Here is a 24,249-nt window from a genome sequence, read left to right on the forward strand (position 1 = left end):
GTTCACCTGAAAGTCACAGTTTCTAAAAGCCCATAGATTCCACAAGAAATTGGTTGTCTGAGCTAACGAGATATACATTCTGATCTCGAACTGAGGGCCACTCTGTGTGCCTGTCTATTGATTCTTGCCACCCCTTCAATCCCTTCATGCACCGCAGCCAGAGTGATTATTTCAAAATAAAAATTTTATAATTACCTCTGTAAAATCTTAAATGTTTAAAAGAAACAAACCACCTTAAATGGCTTTCCACTGCTCTGAAGATTATCAAAACCAATCCAAATTTCGGACATGGCCTACATGTTCCAATAGATTGCAGCCTCAATCTCAACTCCATTTTCATGAAACTCTCTCTCCCTCCTGCCAGCCAGATAAACTATATTTTTATTTCTTAAAAACACTAACAAGGACATTGGCATATGTTGTTCTTTCCACCCAGAATGCTATTCCAATGCCTCTTTCAATTTTGCCTCAGGTAACTCAGACCTCCTTTTAGGCTAGCTCAGGTCTGGTTTGGGTTTTTGTTATGTAAATTCATAGTACCTATCTTCATGTGTACTTACATATTGAACCATTGCAAATATTTAATTAATACTCTGCCTTTAAAATACATATCCCAAGAGCACAGAGTCTGTTTTTGTTTTAGCATTATTGCAACCAAAATTGTTTAGCCCATGGTCAGCCTTCACATAAATATGTAAACCTTTTTTTGAGACAGGATCTCTCTTTGTTGCCTAGGCTAGAGTGCAGTGTTATGATCATGGCTTACTGCATCCTCGACCTCCCAGGCTCAAGACATCCTCCAACTTCTGTCTCCCACTTCAGCCTCCTGAGTATCTGGAACTACAGGTGTGTGTCACCATGCCTAGATAATTTTGCATTTTTTTTTTTTTTTTTTAGTATAGACAGGGTCTCACCATGTTGCCCAGGCTGGTCTTGAACTCCTGGGCACAAGCAATTCTCCCGCTTCTGCCTCTCAAAGTGCTGGAATTACAGGTGTGAGCCACCACACCTGGCCTGAAACTTTTAAATCTAAGAAAAATACTCATCTATATATTTCAACAATTTTTACTTAAAACTACAAGTTACTCATGATCATAATTTTCATGGAATATTGTCAGAGGGTCTTTAACCAAATGTCACTTTTTCACTAAGAAGGCAACTGGCAACTATTTCTAAAACTTAAATTCCTGTATCAACATTCTCAATTTCTCTTTACTTCTCCTTATTTTTACCTTAGCATTTACCACCATTTAACCTAGATTCTATTAAATGGGTCTCATTTGTTGTCTGTGCTGCATAGTAGAATGTTAGCTCCATAAGGTAGTAAATTTTGACTCTTATTTACAACTATAGTCCCAGCATCTAAAACAAACCTTAGAACACATTAAGAACTCAATAAATACTTGTTATCAAATTCTATAGCTCAACTCAGCATTACTAGACCCATTGACTCTGATGCTGATATCTTCTCAACAAAATCATACCTGGCATAAGAAAAATAAATAGCTTGTTCTGTTGCAATGGGTTTTCTAAACCAATATTAGCCATTGGCTACATTTGGCTGTTGAGCACGGAAATGTTACTAGTCCAAATTGGAATGTGAATGTAAAATACACACTGGATTCAAAGAATTCAGATTAAAAAAGAATGGAAAATATCTCAGGAATCATTTTATATTTACTGCATATTGAAATGAAATATTTAAGATATATTTGGTTAAATAAAATATATTATTAAAATGCTTTTCACCTGTTTCTTGTTTCTTTTTTAATGATGCTACTAGAAAATTTAAAATTATATATTTGGCTTACATTATATCTCTATTGAAGAGTACCTATTCCAGAATATGATTTTCCAATGCCTGAAACACTTTTTTGAGGAAATGCGAGGATGCAGATCAAAATGTAAAGAGCTTGACCTCTTAATCCTCTTTAGAAGAATTCATATTATTTGCAACAGTAATCCCACCTCATCAGAGGAGATTGAGCTTTCTACAGTTTCAGTTACCCAGGGTCAACTGAGGTATAAAAGCAAGTGAATACAGTACAATAAGATACTTAGAGAAAGAGAGAGAAACATTCATGTAAATTTTATTATAGTATATTGCTATAACTGTTCTATATTATTTATAGTTATTGTTCATCTCTTTCCATACTAACTTACAAATTTTATCATGAGTATATATATATATAGGAAAAAACATAATATATAAAGGCATCAATACTGTCTGTACTTTTAGACATACAATAGAAGCTTTGGAACATATCCCTTTAGGATAAGGGGGAATTACCTTATAAGAAATAAGGATTTTAGAAAATAAAATCCCTTTTACATGATGGTATTAATCTGTTTCTTTCTCAAACATGAAACAAAGGAATTTTGGTAGAACACAGAGTGAACTAGGGCCCTTAAACTCAAGTAATAGTAGAAGTATTACTTATTTGTCTGTTATCTGGCATATAATTGTGTATTAGTCTGTTCTCACACTGCTATAAGGAAATACTTGAGACTGAGTTATTTATGAATAAAAGGGATTTAATCGACTCACAGTTCCTTAAACTCTACAGGAAGTATGACTGGGATGCCTCAGGAAACTTACAGTCATAGCAGAAGGCAAAGAGGAAGCAAGCAACTTCTTCACATGGCTACAGGAGAGATGGAAAGCAAGGAAGAAGTGCCAAACACTTTTAAACCATCAGATCTCATGAGAACTTACTAACATGAGAGGAGCAAGGGGGAAATTCAGCCCAATAATCCAATCCCCTTCACCAGGCCCCTCCTCCAATTTGACATGAGATTTGGGTGGGGACACAAATCTAAACCATATTATTCGGCCTCTGTCCTCTCCCAAATCTCATGTCCTTCTCACATTGGAAAATACAATTATCCCTTCTCAACAGTCTCCCAGTTTTAACTCATTTCAACATTAACTCAAAAGCCCTTAGTCCAAAGTCTCATCTGAAACAAAATAAATCCCTTCTGCCTGTGAGCCTGTAAAATAAAAAACAAGTTAGTTATTTTCAAGATACAATGTGGGTACAGGCACTGGGTAAATGCTCCCATTTGGGAGAAATTGGCTAAAACAAAGGGGCTACAGGCCCCATGCAAGTCTGAAACCCAGCAGGGTGGTCATTAAATCTTAAAGCTCTAAAATGATCTCCTTTTACTCCATGTTTCATATCCAGGGTATGCTGATGCAAAAGTTGGACTCCCAAGGCCTTGGGCAGCTCCACCCCTGTGGCTCTTCAGGGTACAGCCCCAGTGGCTGTTTCACAGCCTGGCATTAAGTGTTTGTGGCTTTTCTACATGCATGGTGCAAGCTGTCAATGGATCTACCATTCTGGAGTCTGAAGGATGGTGGCTTTCTTTTCACAGCTATGCTGAGCAGTGCCCCAGTAAGGACTCTGTGTGGGAACTCTGGCTCCATCTTTCCCCTCTGCACTGCCCTAGTAGAAGTTCTCCATGAGGGCTCCACCCCTGCAGCAGACTTCTGCCTGGACATCCAGGCATTTCCTTACTTCCTCTGAAATCTAGGGGGAGGTTCCCAAACTGCTGCCTTCTGCATACCTGCAGGCTCAACACCATGTGAAAGCCACCAAGTCTTGGGACTTACACCCTCTGAAGTCACAGCCTGAGCTGTACTTTGACACCTTTTAGTCATAGCTAAAGCTAGGGTGGCTGGGATGCAAGCCACCATGTCCCAAGGTGAAACCATTTTTTTCCTCCTAGGCCTCCAGTCCTATAATGGAAGGGGCTGCCACAAAAGTCTCTGAAATGCCCTGAAGACATTTTCCCCCATTGTCTTAGCTATTAACAAATTTCTGCAGCTGACTTGAATTTCTCCTCAGAAAATGGGTGTTTCTTTTCTACTGCATGGTCAAGCTACAAATTTCACAAACTTTTATGCTCTGCTTCCCTTTTTAATACAAGTTCAAGTTTCAGATAATCTCTTTGTTCATGTATATGAGCATACACTTTTAAAAACAGCCAGATTGTATCTTGAATGCTTTACTGCTTAGAAATTTCTTCCACCAGATACCCTAAATATTCTCTCTCAAATTCAAAATTCCACAGATATCTAGGGCAGAGGCAAAATGCCACCAGTCTCTTCGCTAAAGCATAGCAACAATAACCTTTACTCCAATTCCCAATAAGTTCCTCATCTCCATCTCAGACCACCTCAGCCTGAACTTCACTGTCCACATCACTATCAACATTTTGGTCAAAACCATTCAACAAGTTTCTGAATTTTCCAAACTGTCCCGCATCTTTTTGTCTTCTTCTGATCCCTCCATACTGTTCTGACCTCTGTCCATTACCTAGTTTCAAGGTTGCTTCCACATTATCAGGTATCTTTACAGCAGTGCCCCACTCCCAGTACCAATTTTCTGTATTTGTACATTCTCACATTGATTTAAAGAACTACCTGAGACTGGTTAATTTATGAAGAAAAGAGGTTTAATTGACTCACAGTTCTGCAGGCTGTACAGGAAACAGAATGTTCCTGGGAGGCCTCAGGAAACTTACAATCATGGTGGAAGACTAAAGGAAATCAAGCACCTTCTTCACATGATGTCAGAAGAGAGAGAGAGCAAAGGAGGAAGTGCCACACACTTTTAAACCATCATGTCTCATGAGAACTCATTCACTATTATGAAAATAGCAAGGGGGAAATTCACCCCCATGATCCAATTGCTTCCCAAAAGGCCCTTCCTCCAATTTAACATGAGATTTGGGTGAGGACATGAATCCAAACCATATCAAATTATTATTCTAATTTTCTCAAGTTTAAATGAATTCTCAAATGATACTGATCAGATTTATCTTAAAGTTTATATTCTTGTCATATCTCAAAGTTATATTTATCTTGAAACAAATCAATGTAGGTTCATTAGAGATGGTATCTCCATTTTATAGTCTGTACTAAAAAGCTTGTTTTCTGATGTGCCACTCATCTAAAATGAGTGTGTTAAATCATAAAAGGAAAGAGCTGGTCAAATTCACCAGTAATCATAGCATAAATGAGTGTCCATATAACTAGTGTAATGGTGATACACTCAACACATTTGATAAATATTTTCTGTATTGGTCAGTGGAATTTTAAGATGATAATATGTTGAACCTATCTTCAAAGAGTCTGTAGTTTTATGAGGAAGATGACACATAAGCAGTTAATTTCAACATCATGTGGTAATTTTCTGATAAACAGCAAAACTGGGCTCAATAGGCGAACAAAAAAAGGAACAAGACCCCACTGGTTAGAGTGTGTGTGTTTGCAAATGCATCCTGTAGTGATGTGATGGAAGAGATAGGAAGGAATAAATTTTATATCTCCAATTAAGAATCAATATTATTGATTATTGAATAGTTAGACATTTTTGTTTATTATCATCTTACGATGGATATGCTAGATTAGTTTGAAAGTGATCACATCCTTCTTATCGGGACTTTCACTATAATTAACTGTGTCTGGAGTTTTCTTGTGTTAATAAGGAGTAATGAGATCAAGTAGGTAAGATAGCTGTGATGAAGATTCTCTGCATTTCTTTACTTTCTAAGAAACGCTCTGCCATCAGAGAAGGGAAGACAACTTCTTCCTTGCTGCTAATGGCATAGTTTTACTCAGTTATCCTGGCTAGCCTGTATGATCTTACTCAAGCACCTCCCTGAGCATTCCATCAAATCTAAGGCAGCTTCCTGAGAAAGTCTCAGTCTTGAATACAGGATTCCCCTAGGACTTATCTTTGGAGAAGATGGAAGAACTTGTGTTTAGAAGAAAGAAAAGACCAGTCTTCTTAAATGCCAAAAATATCCAAAGTGTCTGATGTGCAGGTCTGGTATCAAAAGCTTGTGGAAATTCCTTCAATTGGGAAGCAGTTTCTGAATCCTGCTGGAGACTTAAAAGTTAAATTAGGAAATTTCAACTGTAGTCATAATCATAATGCTTATTCATTATGAATGCACATTCCAGGAAAAGTAGTTCAAGGTATTCTAAATTTAGTGATTTCTATCAAACTAGACTATCAGAAAGCAACAGGCCTACTCTCCTTCTCCGGATGCAAAATGTCTTGTAATCCAATATTTGATACAGTAAAACTAAAAACATATAAAATTTTTCTATATTTACAATTAAACCATTTTAAAGAGATACTTTATTATGTGTTATGTGGTTCAATGACTCTTTGCCTTACATAAGTAATCCAAAAATTTATTTACAAATTAGAAACTGAAAAAAATGATAGGCTTGTATCTGGTTAAAAAACAATAGCTTATCATGTTTCTCTAATTTTCTTGCCTGCCAAGAAGGGCAGGCAGTGCTCCTGTTCAAGCAACTAGCTCAGTGTATCCCAAAGGGTGCTCCACAGAGCTCTGCTGCACAATTTTAAAAACATTTGTTTAATGACATAGATGTTAGAAAAGAAATGTACAATTCCATTAGCATATTAGCAATTCTAAGAGATCCAACAATAAATGTTTATATTTATTTTTTTTTATTTCAATGGTTTTTGTGGAACAGATGGTTTTTGGTTACATGGATAAATTCTTTGTTGGTAATTTTTGAGATTTTGGTGCACCTTCACCTAAGCAGTGTACCCTGTACCCAATGTGTAGTCTTTTATTCCTCACCCCCTTCCCATCCTTCTCCCTGAGTCCCCAAAGTCCATCATATCATTCTTTTGCCTTTGTGTCCTCATAACTTAGCTCCCACTTATTAGTAAGAACATACAACATTTGGGTTTTCATTCTTGTGTTATTTCACTTAGAAAAATGATCTCCAACTCCATCCAGGTTGCTATGAATGCCACAATTTTGTTCCTTTTTATGGCTGAGTAGTATTCCATGGTGTGTATGGAATACTACTGTATATATACACCATGGAATACTACTATATATATATATGTAATATATATATATAATACTATATGTGTGTGTATGTATATATATATACTGTGTGTGTATGTATATATATGTATATATACACATATATGTATATATATACACATCCACACACACACCATGGAATACTACTACATATATATAATTTATATATAATATAATATATATATTATATATAGTACTATATATAAATAATATATAATACTATATGTATATATATATATAATATATATACACACACACCATGGAATATATTTATATATATGTGTGTTTGTATATACCATACACACACACACAAACACACACACACACATATATGCTACATTTTTTTAATACACTCATTGGTTGGTGGGCTGGTTCCATATTTTTGCAATTGTCAATTGTGCTGCTATAAAGATAAATGTGCAAGTGTCTTTTTCACATAATGACTTCTTTTCCTCTGGGTAGATACCCGGCTGGTATCTACTGGATTGCTGGATCAAATGGTAGTTCTACTTTTAATTCTTTAAGAAATTTTTGTATTGTTTGTATTTGTTTTATTCAATCTTTCCTCAACTTATCTGACTATAGAATTCTGCCTTTGCATAATATCTGCTATTCCAAAGCTCACAAGGTTGGGAATGGCTGATCTAGGCCACTGACTGCTTTACTTCCCTCTTCCTTCTAGAGGTTCGTTTTGTTTTTCTCTACTTCCATGCGTGTCTTCCACATACGGATTAAAGGCACAGATAATAAACTGTGAGTGAGGGCAGGTCTGTATGTATATGTATGTAAACACATATGCACAAAAGGTGTACGTTCTACTCTGCTTCTTTTTTTTTTTTTTCCTTCAGTTATTGAGCTCAAGCTTCTTCCTGGCAGGACCTGCACATGAACAACAGCCTTCTAGGGAAAACCCAAAACCTTTCAGGAAGTGGTATGCAATAAGGTACTATAGTAGCTGGTGTGTTTCCTTCTGAGTCAGGGCTGCCACAAGGGGGTCCCCAGGAATTGACACCTCTCTGAAAAGATGTCAAGATGCTGGTGCTGAGGTCATGACTGCCTCTCCCTTTGTTAACGGCCTTCTAGGGATTTTCCCAAGACACTGAGATTAATAGAATCCAAACCAGATTTCAGCCCAGGCCCTCCCCTCTCTCTGCATTACCGTTGCTTCCTTGTTTGTTTTTTTTTTTTTCGTTTTTTGAGAGGAAGTCTCACTCTGTCACCCAGACTGGAGTGCAGCGGCATGATCTCAGCTCACTGTAACCTCCACCTCCTGGGTTCAAGGGATTCTCCTGACTCAGCCTCTTGAGTAGCTGGGATTACAGGCACATGTCACCATGCCCAGCTAGTTTTTCTATTTTTAGTAGAGACGCGTTTTATCCATATTGGTCAGGCTGGTCTCGAAATCCTGACCTTGTGATCCACCCACCTCTGCCTCCCAAAATACTGTGATTACAGGGGTGAGCCACTGCCCCCAGCCCGCTTCCTACTTTTAATGCTTCCCTGGAGCACCTTCAGTCACCCGTTTTTGGTTTCACATCCTTCCACCACGAAAGACAGATTTCTACATTGCATCCAAAGCAGCAGTCATAAAGGTGTTCCCATGGGTTCATTTTACATTTGCTCCCAAATCTTCCTCATGAGAAGACTGACTTAAAAAGGTGCCTGAAGCAAACCATATGCCTGGAGCAGCAGTAATAATGCCGTTTCACATGTTTAAAGACCTTTAACTCCTCTTCCCTGTGCTGGATGTCTTCAGAGGCTCAGTTCTATAGGGCTCTGTCAGGCTGATTCCTACAGAAAAATACTCCCATGCTGTTTATAAGGAGTTAACACTACTGTGAAAGAATCCTAGAACCATTGCCATTTAGTTAAAATATTGCTCCATTTATGCAAATTAATAATGATACAATTATTAGAAGAGTTCACAAATGCTGGCTGATTTCTCTTTTTTGTCAGCAGCTGTCTGGAAAGCTTTTACCTAGAGAACAACTTTACATCCTAGAGCTTCTTTTCTCTAGAAGGCTCCAGATCGCTCTGAAACCATCCTCTTTGAAAGATGGAGAAAGCTAGGCCCAGTGGAAGGCAGTGAATCTCCAATGGCTGCTTTTGAAACTGTTCCGGATTCAGGATACAGAACCTCAGTCTGAGGTCAACTTTCCAACATACAGCACTGCTTCCTGGACCCAATCTGTCATTAAAAACATAATCTTTATAAAACTTTGACCCATGAACCAGAGGTCTCCTGGAATGCTTATTATAAAATTATGTTTTAGTGGAAAAATTGGTGAAATCTGAATGAAGTCTGTAAATAGTAAGTGAATAGTATGCAAAAATTAAGCAAATAGTAATGTACCACAATTATATATAAAATTAATATAGGGATTTTAGATATTTATCCAAAGAAATTGAAAGCAGAGACATGAACAAATATTTGCACACCCATGTTCATGCTGCATTATTCACAATAGTCAATAGGTAGAAACAATCCAAATATCCATCAACACATGAATGAAGGAAGAAAGTGTGGTATATACATTGTAATTGAATAATATCGAGCCTTACAAAAGAATGAAATTCTGACACATGCTGCAATATAAATGAACCTTAAAGACACTAACACTACATTAAGTGAAATAAGCCAGATCCAAAAGGGCAAATATTGCATGATTCCACGTATATGAGATACCTAACAGAATCAAATCCATAGACATAGAAAGTAGAATGATGGCTAGCAAGAGAGAATGGGGTGTATTCATTTAATGGCTACATAGTTTCCATATGGGAAGATAAAAGTTCTGGAGATGGATAATGGTGATGCTTGCACAGTAATGTGAATGATATTCTTAACACCATTGAATTGTACACTTCAAATAATTAAAATAGGAAATGTTATATTATGCATATTTTACTACAATTTTTTAAAAATTAAAATTAAGGGAAATGGAATGGTATAGGATGAAGGGTATACTAAATTCAAAACACTATCTGTGCAACTTTCTTTGTAACTCTAAAATGATTTCCCAAAATAGCTTTTTTTTTTTTTAAGCCACTGATGGATGACTAGACAGTCACCATCAACAATAACAAGAATAACATATTTTTGGCCTCCACATTAAACTGTATCAGAATCTCTGGAGTTAGGAGGTGGGCAAGGCACTTCATTTTTAATAAGTTTTAAAATTTAAGAACCATCTTTTCTTCAAGATATTTCTAATAATTATGTTCTTTCTTCCTACCTCTTTTCATCAGTGATGGAATGACATCTGTGCGAGAATTTCCGGGCCACCAATTTTGTAGGTGGATGTTGCTTCACCACTGTGCTCTGGTTAGGTTTTGAGGCTCCATGCGGGATGCTGGGAGTGTATTTAACCCCGGAACTAATGGAGTCACCAGGCTTCTGCCCGTTCCCCAGATCCTCTCTCTGTGGCTCCTGCTTTCTCTCCACTTCCATTTCTCTACCTTAGAAAAAAGGCTCCATTCCTGAGAAACTTAGTAACCATGGACTGATCAGGTCATGACCAAGCTTATTTCCCACTCTTTCCTTACCCTCTTTCTATGACCCCTTTCAACAAGGGTCAGGGGCAGATTTGTAATGGAATACAAGAACAACAAGCAGGAAAAGGTGGCAAGAGCACTGAGCTTTAAAGCCTTCTTGTCTCGATGCTACACTCAATAAAAAGATAGAAACAGTGCTCACGGGCATGTCAGATCTGGAGCTTGGAGGTCAGAAGGGAGTCCTGTTTCCTCCATGAAAGCCACAGGATTTTACTTCTCAGTGACTCAGTTTCCCATTTGTAAAATGGCAGAGGTGGAAGAGAAAGACTGTAAGGTCTTCTCCAGCTTTGAAAGAGTGTGGTTGAACAACATAAGACTATCCTGACCTGAAGTGGCCACAATCCTTAGGAGAAAAGCTTGCACATTTAGCAGCTCAACATTTCTTTTCTTTTTTTTTTTCTTTTTTTTTTTTGAGACAAAGTTTTACTCTCATCACCCAGGCTGGAGTGCAGTGGCATGATCTCGGCTCACTGCAACCTCCGCCTCCTGGGCTCAAGCCATTCTTCTGCCTCAGCCTCCCATGTACCTGGGACTACAGGCACGCACCACCACACCCGGCTAATTTTTGTATTTTTAGCAGAGACAGGGTTTCACTCTGTTGGCCAGACTGGTCTCAAACTCCTGACCTCAAGTGATTCACCCACCTCGGCCTCCCAAAGTGCTGGGATTACAGGTGTGAGCCACACGCACCGGGCCAGCAGCTCAACATTTCTTAATAAAGATGAACACTAAGATGACTCAAACTAAACTTCTAAATGTAAGAAATTTATATGACTGAGTCAGTTTTTCCAACACCTCTAAAAGAGAGGAGCGTTGGCAGGAGAGAGGTGCCGGTGGCCTCTGAGAGACCATGAGGTGACTCTGTTCTTTGACGTGTGTGTAAGTGGCTCCTATCTTATTTCTTATTCTTTACTGAAGAAAAGGAAACTGTGACAGGAACAAGTTTGATGTTTAGAAGAACTAAGAGCATGGGGGCTTGCTGATGCCCCCATCCCCAATTTTCTTCCCATTTTTCTCCTCATTCTTGATTTCTGGCCAAGCAAATAGTCTCCTGGAGGATGGCATGGACCTCAAGTGGGCTGGTCTAGTCTTTGGAGCTTTGGAAGCGGGATGCTGAAGTTTGGCAACAGCATGCTTGCAGCTTAGGGTTGAAAGCTTAGGTACTTAATAAAGTAGGAAAGCTATTGTTCCAACAGGAGTAACCAGTGCCCCAGAGCCACTCTGAGCAACACAGAGTTAGCAGCTCCAGCCCGGCCTAGAAGAAGGGAAGCAAGCCAACTGAGAGCTGAACATGAGAGTCCAATGAAGAGTGGGAGAAAGGGCGGAACACAAACACTTGAGGCGAGGGGGCTCCCTTCTGCCAGAGTTGCCCTTCCCACAAGAGCCAGTGATATCTAGGCATAGCAGCTTCCTTAAGCATCCCCAAATTCGCCTTCCTGGGCTCTGGGGTGTCAAAATCTTCTAAGCAGTCCCACAGGCCCCCCAGAACTTTGTCATTCCTCCCGCTGCTTTGGCTGTCTTTCGGAATTGGAAGATCCTTCCCCATGGTTTGTGGACCCTTGATTTTATTCTTTCTGCCACTGAAGCTGCTATAATGATTGCTGGATTTCCCTGGAGCTTGAAGATGGGCAGGGAGTGTTTTCATAGTTACTGACAAGGTAATATCAGAAGCACTTATTTCCCTGTCTATGGAGACAAAAGCAAACAAAAACAATAAACACTTTACACTGGGCCAACCATCTGTGGCTAAGGAGAAAGGCCAAGCAATGACGACAGCTTCCCAGCCCAAACAGGCTCCAGGAAAGACGGCTCAGTTCACAGACTGGGAACATAGACAGCCAGAGATGCTAAGGCCAGTTATGAGCTTTCATGAGTCTGAGTTGGAGCCTCATCTGCCTGTTTTGCATTTCAGACAGGCGGGGAGGCAGTGTGGATGAGACAATCAGACCTGGCAGCATTTCCCTTGCCACTCCACGACTTCTTTGCCAAGTGACCTTGGGCAAGCCCCTTAACCTCTCAGAGACTTCAATTCTCTACCTATGAAACAGAGCTAGCAACACTTCATTAAAAGTTAAGGAACCTGGACCATAATTGCATTTCTCTATTAGAGCCTGTTAATTTTTGTCTTTCAACATCTTTCTGGAAAGAATTGAAATGAGTAGCATCTTCTTGCGAATAGCTGTTTTCTATAGAGTTATGGGAAAAATAATTCCCTTGCCCCTGCACTTTTCTTTTATTGCTGGCTGTGTCACTGACTTGTTGCATACCCTGGATCCAGTCAGTTTTCTTCTCCTTTCCACTAGACCAGCACTAGATCTTACAGCAGCCCCCAGAAACAAATGACATCCACAGGCTTCTCGTGCTGTAGGTTCTCAGGCTCCTAATAGTGTGTGTTGAACCATCAGGCCATTAATAGTTCACTAAATATGACTTCTGCAATAAAGGCTAGGCCCCAATAATCCCTGCCCACAACACGATTACTAGCTAATCCCATCCCAATCAAGGGTTTCTTTTCTCCTTTGAGTCACAAGGAACCCTTATTACATGAAAGATGAAAATTTGAAACGCCTATCAGAAATATCACCACATGCACCGCCCCCTGAACCGGGCTGTGGGGTCGGTTGATGAGTCCTCACTGTGGTTTGGACGCTGACGCCTCAGTGACTCCCCTCATGAGCTCAGAAACAGGGAGAGGGAAGTGTTTTCAGAGCAGAGAGGTGGCTAGAGGAAACATGTGCAGGCCTTGGCAAAGAACCTTGCTCCATGTAAATGCTCACTCCATGTGAAATTGTTCTTATTATAGTGATTTGTGGGGGAGAAATAACCAAGGAGGGAAATAAACAACCACAGTGACAAGATAAAGGAAGAACCTAGGCCCTAGAAAAGAGGTTTCTCTAGGCTGATTTCTGTGTCTGAAATGCACTCATCGACCCTTCTGGAAACAGCTGTGCCTCTCACCCCTGAGGCCAGCCCCTCCAGGAGCTGACTGCAGCCCAAGCAAGCCCCCATGGCAGGAGCATGGCAGGGGCCCTCAGCTCACCCAGCTCTGCTCTCTGCTCACAGCACACCGAGCCTGTCAGACCACTTGCAGCCCTGCTATTTGATCTTATCGGGCCCTGTCAGGGAGGTGAAGTGCATGCGTCAAGGAGTTCGTGCCTGTTCATCATTGTGGTTGCCCAGAAGTGGAGCAGGCAAGGTAACACTTGAAGCCATTTTTGCAGAGAATTGCACAAACAGCAGCGGCTGTCATAGACTCGGTGGTTCCATTTCGGATGGAGAAAACACCCACAGAATGGTAGAGGCTGCTAAAGAAACACCACAAAACACATAGCAGCATACACTCATGCACACACACCAGAGCAGTGTGAACCAAGCCCCGGGTGGAAGGACGTGCTATGTGCTAACAAAAGCAAAGGGGGAGATGCAGTATTTGTTGGGTGGCAGAAAGGTTGGGGGACTGAGGCTGTGCTGCAGATGGATGGGCACTGTATGACTTTCTTTGAGGAGGAAGGCAGCTCTGAGAGTGAGAAAAAAAACATAGTTCTCAGAGCTTGAGACTGAGAGCTTCTGCTTTGGAGAATTGAAAACAATTTCCTTCTGAGGAAGAAGGTAGATGGAGCAAGGGAAGTCCAAATTAGGCCCTTTTGGAGGTAATAGATATTTTCAATCTGCTAAGCAGTGGAGCAAGCAGAAACTCACAATTGTTGACGATTGTTATAATTATTCTTGTATTAAGTAAATAAGATTTTTCTCAAAGTGGAAAGCACATCCTGACTTGGCTAAGTTAAGCATTAGAAACACCTAAACTTACCACTACACATCCTTCAATTTGGCAAATGCAATACAAGAATGAATGAGGCAAACCTTGACGTTCTCATATAATTTATTATCCAGTAGGAGGGACACACACTAAGGAAATAGACACCGAAAGACATAATTGCGAATTATGATTTGTGTTTTGAAAAGAGAGTGTTCAGTGTTTATGAGACAGAATATCTGTTTTTACCTAGAAGTTTGAGTGTCTATTCAATAAGCATTTTTAAAGTAGTTATTCCATGTAAAATTGTAGAGCTATGCAGGAATTAGTGACATATGATCCTTACTTTCCAGGAGCTCAAAACCTTTTAAGGGACTCAGGCACATTGATAGATAAATAGTAGTATTTAAAAGTAGGAATGAGAGATTTATCACTAATTTACTTTAAAATCTACATTTTTTTCTAGAAACAAAATGTGAATAGGCTTTGTGCCATATACTTCTTCTGGTTATCCAGATCTGAGTTTTTAAAAAATATAATTAAGCTTAACAGACACAAAAGATATTACTATCCACCTGGTGGAAACCACCCAACTATGAGCACTGCATTTTAGCGCAGCGCTTCTGAAACTTTAATAGATGTGGATTTTGTTATTAATAAAACGCAGATTCTGATTCAATCTGTCTGGGGTGGACCCTGGGATTTCACATTTTTTGTAACAATTTTGCAGATAATGTGGATGCTAGTGATCTGCAGAGCACAACTGGAGTAACAAGGTCTTAAGGAAGGAATCAAATTCTACAGCATTATGTTCCATTTGTATTCTTTCACTCGACATAAATGTATTGAGTAGCAGCTATGAAGTCTGGTTATATTAAGCCTTAATCATCTCTTAATCATATATTATATTAAGCCTTAATCATCCCTTCCCTTACAAAAGCAATCAGAAAACAAATTTAATTTTTTTACAAAAGAGTTCTGAACTCCATATTGGCTTGACTCATGGTTGTGTTGTGTTGGATGACATAAATTTGTATTGACATAAATTTATTTGGCATAGGTTGTTCTGAAACTCAACACAACTCACAGACACTCTCTTGCAAGCAGAGACCATTCCTCTGGAGCAGGGAGCACAATGTGTCTTCCTCCCCAACTTATCACCTGTCCTCTCAACGTCCTTCTGCCAGGCTGCCCCTCAGGCAGGCAGCCCCAGAGGTCGTGGGCATGCTGCTGTCCCTCCCCACAGCTACACTCATCACCAAAATGAAACCTGACACCAGAATTGTCGTGTTACTGAGAAGACAATAAAACTCATTTAACCTTTCCACTCAATAGGCTGATAATTCCCTCTGTCCTGATGAACATTGGTGAGGGTCACCGAAGAGACTCAAGTCACCCAGGGCATGCTAATGCAAGGGTTATTCTTCCCTTTTCACATTAGAAGTTCACTTCTACCCAATCGTTTTCAAACTTCACAGAAATGGAATTTCCATACTCAGATTGGAAGAAAGCACCTTGATTTCCTCCACCTTCACATCATGAAGAACATAAAAGTTGGGATGAATGATGAAAGGAGGTAATATTCTAGGCATAGACAAGCCCTTTCTCCACTGCCTTCACACTGTCAGGGAAGTAATTGATGTGTTTCCCAGAGCACAATCGCTCCACACTGCGAACACCTTTTTGTCCTGCTGGGAATTAAACCTGTCACTTTGTCTAATTCTCCATTGGTAAGAAGCATTCACTGCCAGAGACTTGTCATTGGGGGTGTGATTACTTGCACTTGATAGCAACTGTAATATTTAATATTCCCCAAATGAGGAACAATCCTGAGAAGACAGGAAAAACTGGCACATTTTGTAAAAGGAGCAATTGTTCTTCGTTGTGTAATTTCAAGGGAATTACTGTCTACGCTGCCTGAATTAACTTGATTCAAATCCAAATTTTTTAACAGGAAGAGCTATCCAGAGATTTGAGAGACGATTTGAGTAAAATGACTCTTGATGTGCAGTTGTTCATTTATGAGGCTAATATTTTATGACCCCTTTCCACGGGAAGGCACTATTACAGACCCTTTCCATTGTTTTAGGGGAAAATACTTTGAAAAGGGGGAGGGTCAGCTAAGAGAAGATGTAGAGAATATTATATGCATGAAGGAGAATATGATGAGGCCATGGGTGAGGAGGGTTGGACTCTAACTTGAGTTCTACCCCTAGCAGGCTATGAGAATTTGAGCTTAACTGGTTCCCAATTGCTCCATTTGTTTAATGAGGAGAACTGGGTTCTTGGTAAAGCTAATGTTTTAAGACTTCATTTGATTAAAGCCTTCCTGTCTTCTAAGGAAATTGTCTCTCTCAATTCTTTATCTTGCAAGTGATTGCTGGGCTAGTACTGAACCACTCAACATAAGAAGCCTGGGGGGCTGTGATATGAACTTCACGACCAAGAACTCATCCTATACTACCTAAAAGGCAGGTCTACATATCTCAGTGGGTATCTACAGAAGGCATACTCTATCTGCTTTAAGAAAATAAAAACAACTGACCAAGGGGAAAATAAAATTACATTCCCCCCTTAATCTTACTATGAATCAGTTTGGATACTTGGGACAGAGCAGCTTGAAAGAGGCACCCTGATTTCACTCTGTGCCAGTTTTGGTTTCTGAGTTTAACAGGACAGTTGTGGAAAGAATACAGACTTAGCAGAGTAGAGTTAAATGTAGATTTAAATGGCATGCTGTAAATAAATGTTTAACTCAGAGCCTGGAGCATAGTAGATACTCTACGTTATTCCCTTTCCATATACAAGGAGATCAGGCCCATCGCATGGGACTGAGAGATAAACATTCTCACTATAGAATGGAAAGGAAGAAAAGAGCATTGATGAAGCAGCTCGGTGAACTCTGGTAAGACCTTTCTCCAAGTGAGTTATCATTCCAAGGTTCCTGTTGTTACTTTCTGAAGGGCTTTGTGCTTATGAAGCAGATAGAGACAGAAGGGCGGACCGGACCCCATCATCATCCGGCAGGCTTGCTTGTGTTGTGTCAGCATGCCAGTGCTCGTGCCTCTGTGGAGGCGGAGGTGAGCACCCTTTCTGGAATCTTGAAAGGAAATTCAACGCCCCCCCAACCCCACCACTCTCTCGAGGAGTCATGGGTGATGAAGATGTTTCCTGCCATTCTCTGCAGGACAGAGAGTTGCTTAACTCTGGTTTCATTATCAGTGGAGTAGCCGGCAATTGGACCCCCACCCTTTAGAGTGAGCCAGCAGCCAGAACTAGCCCTTGGCATCCCTCTGTCTTGATTGAAAGCAAGCAAACCTGTCACCTTCCTGTTTTATCTACACATGGTGTTTGTTTCCTTTGACGTGGATTCTTACACTTAGGGTGGGAGGGATTTCTCGAAAAGCATTTGTTGTATGCCACTGATCCTGGCCCCACAACACCCCTTTCTCTTTCCTTTTCAAGGCTCCAGGAATTGCTAAATGGCACATCCTGAACACCCAGCACTCTTGGGCTAAAAATACCAGAGGGTGTGCTTATCTAGATTGGGGCTTCCTCTCCAGGGGCCTTACAGACGTTATCTCATTTATCCTTAAAAATACTCTGTGAGGTAGCATGAAGTCAAATAACCTTACCCCAGAAAGGTACGGAAGGCTTGAAGAGGAAAGGTCATTGGTGGAGGTTCTATTCTGAGGCCCACTAGACAAGCTCAGGTCTTTAATTTCTCAGCTCAAAATTCCATTCACTCTGCATTTCCCACTTGGAACTGTGGGAATCCTTAAAAAGCAAATACAAACCCATGACTCCTGGCACATAGGTTGAAATGGGTCAGAACTCCCCAGGCTATGTCTTCTCAGTGGCTTCTTCATTACATCTTTACAAATCCGAGTCCCTGGTCTTTGGGCATCTCTTCTGATTGCTCCACATACACATGCTCCCTAGAGCCCTCATCTGCCACCACGGTTTAAACTCTCACCTATCTAAACTGATGGTAGACACTTTCGGTATCTCTCGTACCCTTTCCATAGTTGATATAAAATAATTACCTATTGGAAGTTATACATGAATTTGTTACATACACGGCATTTTTCCCTCATTTTGCGCATCCTCCATATTCCCTGTCTTAAGACCTAGAAATAATGGCTCATGTCCAAAGACCTGAGACTCCTGGTCTCAGGTCCCCTGAGATTCCATCCCTTGACTGCCACATGCAAACAGTTACCAAATTAGCTGTCTTCCAGGAGCACCCCCAGGTGCACTTTTCCTCCCTCCCACCTGGATGCCTAAGGAGACTGACTTACAGGTTCTTTCTTTGCCTTCTGGCTGCTTCCTGGGGTTGGTCTTTGGTGAGCACTGGCAGGAGAATGGGAGGAGGCAGGAGAGGGATTATGTTATATTTATTGTCCCACTCTTCTCCCTATGGGGTCGCCATGGACCGGCTGTGTCCTGGATACAAGGCATCCTTTTCCACACAGCTGTTTTCCTTGTGGCCATTGGGCCTGGAGGTGGTAAAAGCTTCTGCCTCCTGATGGCACCAGTTCCAGAGCACTGCTCAACCCCTGCTGCATGTTTTAAACTCCACCCACACATTCTGTAAATAGTCCCTGTATTAAAGTTATTACAACATCCAGCTAGAGTGGGGTTCCCTCTTTTTCCAGACGGTACCCAAACTAATAGTCACCAACTTCTATATTTTTCCATTCAATTCAGATGACATTTTACATATATATACATATGTATGTTTATATATTTACTTGTTGAATTAGAAAAGCCAAGAGGACATTGTATTTTAAGCCCCCAATACATCTGCCTTTGATATTTGTGTTACTTCCAAACCTTTCTCTCTGTAGTCTCCTCGCCATTGTTCAGATTGTCAAAGTGTCATTTCCAAAATATTTGTGAAATTACATCATCTTGCATAAGTTCATCAGAGGTCCTGGTATCTTTTAGCATATCATTCACTTTTACCTATGTCTGTCTTTCTAGAGTAAGTCTTTTATCTCTACTTCCAGGACATCCTCAAATGTTTATTAAATATTCATTAAATAGACAAATACTGAATGGAACTTTAGGTCTTAAAATAAGTGTAGCTATTTTCTTCTACAACATTATTTTCTTTTAAAGTGCAGTTTCTTGTCCTACTCAACGAGGCCTCCTTACGCCGCTACAGGAATGCAAACACCTGGGAATAATGTGATGCCTTTCTAGCTATGCAGAGCTGTTATCAATTAAGGGCTTAGACTGTGATGTAAAAGTAAGGGCTCTAAACTCGATCTCCTGGATTCCTGATTTCTCCAACGATCCCGCAATCTTGGGCGACTTACTTATCATTCTATGCCTCCATTTCCTAACCTAAAAAATGAGGGTAGTAATATCTAACTCATGGGTTTGCTGCAAGAACTAAAGGAGTTAGCACACACACAAAACACTTAGAACAGTGCCTGGGGAAAACACAATAAAGTTAACTGTTATTTCTTAACCCATTCTTAGTTTACCACCGTCATCCTCAAGCTGTTTGCCTGTAGTTTGTTTCGCTCACCCTTTCGTGAAAACAGATCTCTACCTGAAAACATTCTGATATCACAACCCACAACACCTAGCATTTGTGACCATGAGCATTTCACTGCAAGCTGTTGCATGGACTTCCCATAGCCTCTGCTGAAGGCATTCTGCATGAACACTCTCTGCACCTTCTCCCCTTACGGGACAAAGTTATGAGTACTTAAAATGTCTTCTTATATTATGTTTATGACCCCTTCATGATTTTTTCCCAAACAAAAAGAAAATTTCCTCCTATATGCCTGAACTTTTTCCTTCTTCTCTCTTCTCTTCTTTTACTTTTTGTAGAGACTCACTCCCAAGTCTTCATTCCTTGCAAAAATCAATAGAGAAAACTAAATTTGGAATTTCAGAACCAAACTTACCAAATCAAAGTGTTAAATAGTTTTATTAACTGATAATAAAATACAGATTTGTTATTCGAATTTTAGAGAAAGTATCAAGAAAAGAAGTAAAAAACTACCATTCCAACATCCTGAAAAAATTATCACTAATGTTTTGCAGTATTGTTTCCAGTCTTTTTCAATTTACATGCTTCTTATCTTTAGAAATATATTTTATATACAATTTTGTATACTGCAGTTTTTTATTTTGTCAAATAATATCACTGATCCAAATTATACATAAAAGTAATTTTAATGATGCCATTAATTTAACAGTGCTATCATTATGTTCTATAATTTGTTTTTAATTAAACATCCCCTGTTATTAGAAAACATTTTCTACTTTTAAAATTATTTCTATAAAGCTGTGATATGATAAACCTCTTTAGTTACAAATTGTTAACCAAATTTTTATGAAAGATTCCAAATATAAAAATACTGGGTTAAAAAACATAAATATTTTAAAACTTTTGATAAACCATAATAAAAAAATTGCTTGCTTAGAAAATATAAGCATGAATTTCGTTACTGGGTATGTGCTCAGAGGAATGCAAATCATTCTACCATAAAGATACATGTATGTAAATGTTCATTGCAGCACTATTCACAATAGAAAAGACATGGAATCAATGTGAATGCCCATCAGTGACAGATTGGATAAAGAAAACGTGGTGCATATACGCTATGGAATACTATACAGCCATAAGAAAGAATAAGATCATGTCTTTTGCAGGAACATAGATGAACTGGAGGCCATTGTCTTCAGCAAGCTAACGTGGGAACAGATAAACAAACACTGTGTGTTCTCATTTATTAGTGGGAGTTAAACGATGAGAACTAATAGTTACAAAGAAGGGGAACCACAGCCACCGGGGCCTACTTGAAAGTGGAGGGTGGGAGAAGGGAGAGGAACAGAAAAAATAACTATTGGGTACTAGGCTTAGTATCTGGGTAGCAAATTAGTCTGTACAACTAACCCCCATGTGATGAGTTTAACTATATAACAAATCTGCACATGTACCCCTGAACCTAAAATAAAAGTTAGAAAGTATATGCCTGTATATAGTTTCATCAGCAGCATATCAAGGTTAAAGATAGAGTAGGGTGCCCTTAGCAAGATCCAAATTTACATATTGGTTAATCTTTTCTCACTGAAAGTCAAAGCCTATGTCTTTTAAATATATGTTTTAAATAATAAGTATTAAAATATAAAGTGGCTTGCTTAACCTCCATTTGAGTTTCATATGTTTTATTTCACTAAGCGGGACTTGGAATGAGACCACACTTTATTATATGTGCCATGGGATACAGAAGGACCAGCTCCCCCCATATCGGAGACATCCCTGGTACAGTGAGCCCTGCAGTCTTAAAGAGCACCCTGAAGACAAATCTGTGGTTAAAAGCAGCCCTAGAGGACCATGAGCAGACCCTTGCAATACACATGCACCCCAGGTCCCAGCTTCTAGCTGGCCCCTTGCAGAGACTGAATACAAAACAGAGGCACTTAGAGAGGATTCCTCCTCCTGCTCACTCACTCAATACCTACTGAGGGCCAATTCCATGGGAGAAACTATGCTGAGCACCAGGAAAAGCATGTCAACAGGAGAGACTCAGGACCTGCCCTCATTAAAGCTTATATGTTATAGAAAGAAATGACTATTATTTAATTGGTTATCTAAATAGATTTTTAATCATATTTATGATTATTGAAACAGAATATACTCTGAAACAGAATAATAATTGATACAAGGAACATTCAATCTAGGGAGTTCATAATTTCTACATAAGGTATGTATTATGTAATAAATATCTTTGTATGTGGAAATCACCCTATAACTTATAAATACCTGGTATGCATTAACATGGCATTTGATGATAACTCCCTCTTTTATCTTTCTTTGATTTTCCTGCAGTCACACGTGCTCCATGAAGAAATGGAGCACGCACTAGCTCCTCTAACTCAGTCTGTGTGTCAGGGTAGAAGATATATTTCCAGTGCTGAACAGATAGTGGGTGGGCAAAGATGGAAAAGAAAAATAAGTTTCTCTTTTATTTCTGTTTCTGTAAGTTTAGCATCCTATAGATCCTCAACAACCAACTCCATGTGGTGAGGAGAAATTAAGCCTAAAGAATTTCAGTTGTCCGTCTTTTGCATAGCTAATCATAGAACGAACTAGGAACTGTCCCACACACACAAAATAATCTATGTCCTTCAGGCAACTTTGCAAATAGCCACTCACTCACCTGCTTGACCAGCAAGTAGTAATTCACGCTGGACAAGTGACAAAGAATCCCACTTTGGTTTATTGCCCTTCCCATAGCTCTTCAAACATTTGATCTCATTTGCAAGGTTATATTCTGAATACAAAAATGCATCTCCCGCTATGGCCAACGAAGGGCGACATACTAATCTTCCATTCCCATCCACACACCAAGTGGACCTGGGGAGACTAAATCAAAGTTCAGCTCTGGGGGCATTGCCTGTTTCCCTGCAGATCCTCTGCCCCTTCCTTTGGTGCCTATTTGCTTACCAGGGTGAACACGAGGCAGAAAGTGCAGCCTCATAGCCCACTGTCACCACTGGTGAGGAATGGCGTCCTCTGAACACTCTACTAGCTTCCACTAACTTCCGGTAAGTGAAGCAAAACAGAGACCTTTGACATGTAGAGACCAGGGAGAGGTTCTTGAAGGAACAATGGGACACACTGTGGACTATTTACAGAGCCTGCTACCCTCTGTTGTGGCTATTGAGTCACTGGCAATTTGTATAGTTTGATTCACAACCCCCAGGCCTCCCTGGACATATCCCACCCGCCAGCGCCAGTGTCTGCCTCTGCTCCTTTATTGTCATTGATAGGACTCATCCTGGCCTTCCCCACTCCCCACACCCACTGCCGCCATCATCATTTCCCCTATTGTTTGCCGAGCGTGGCCCTGACCCCTGGGTATTTATAAAGGCCACTTCCCACCGCATCATTGTGTGCTCAGTGGCCCTCAGCTCCCCACATTTCCTGAACAATGTGGGGGTGGTGGGGAAGGGCTTGTTAGCAACCCGAGTCCAGCTCCCAACTTCCTCCATGTCCTGTTTACTGCACTCTGCAAGCATCTCCCTGGCCACTCCTCAAGCAGAGTCCATAGGCTCTGACTTGTCCCAATGTGGGCTGCAGTGAGAGAAATCCTGTTTGAGCCTAGCAGTTTGCCTGCAGTAAACTAAGCCAAAGAGCAAAGGGCTTCTTGTGTGATGGGATGGGACTCAAAGGGTGTTTCTGTCTCTAGATTAAATTATTGGTGTTCTGAGTCCAAGCTGGAGATGCTGGACTTGGAGAGTTACACATGCAACCTCTTTCCCTGTGTTTCTCAGTGTGTGGAACTGCTGACAGTTGCAGTCTCCACTTTACCTCTTGGGTTCTCTGGAGCTTGGAGCCAGAGAGTATACCCTGCTGGGGCTATCATAAATTCAGGCAAAACATGTGGGCAAACATGAGGGAAGGCAGACATGTCCTTTACAGAAATACGGCATTTCTGTATTTTCTAGAGTGTATTTTCTTTTTTCCTCCACCCCTTCCTTGGTTTCCCTTTTGTGGGATGATGCACTAAATTATACACACTGGTAAATGGAACAAGTGGTTGCTTTCTGCATCTGTGACTGTAATCTTTCAGCTTTTCAGTTTTTTTGTTTGTTTTCTGACTTAGTTTGATAGGGAGCTCCTTTCATTTTTCCAAACCAAGACAAAAGAAACAAGGCTCACTCAGAGAGTTCAAAAACTTAAGGTCATGAGCCAGTTGCAAAGCCCCTTTCCTATCTAAAAGCACTAGCGTTTATAGCTTTGGTCATTTGCTCTTTCTTCCTTCAGTGCTTAGCCCAAACTGCCCATCCCTCCTTTCACCATTCATGTACTCTTCTGGGAGCTTGATGGGTTACCTGGGGTTATGTCCACCAAAAGCTGAACTCTGTTTAGAAGGATTCATGGCTGAGCCCTTGAGACTCCCAGCTGTCAGAGAAGAACCTTCAAGGCTCCATCCACTGGGATGAGCTTCCCGTTCAATCAGGCGCTAGCCCAGGCTGGCTGTTGTGATGTGTGGCCTCTCCCACTGTGGAGCCTCTCAGCAACT

The sequence above is a fragment of the Aotus nancymaae genome, unplaced genomic scaffold, assembly GCF_030222135.1.
Source record: "Aotus nancymaae isolate 86718 unplaced genomic scaffold, 86718_ANA_hifiasm-v0.15.2.pri h1tg000012l, whole genome shotgun sequence".
In the NCBI taxonomy this organism is placed as follows: domain Eukaryota; kingdom Metazoa; phylum Chordata; class Mammalia; order Primates; family Aotidae; genus Aotus; species Aotus nancymaae.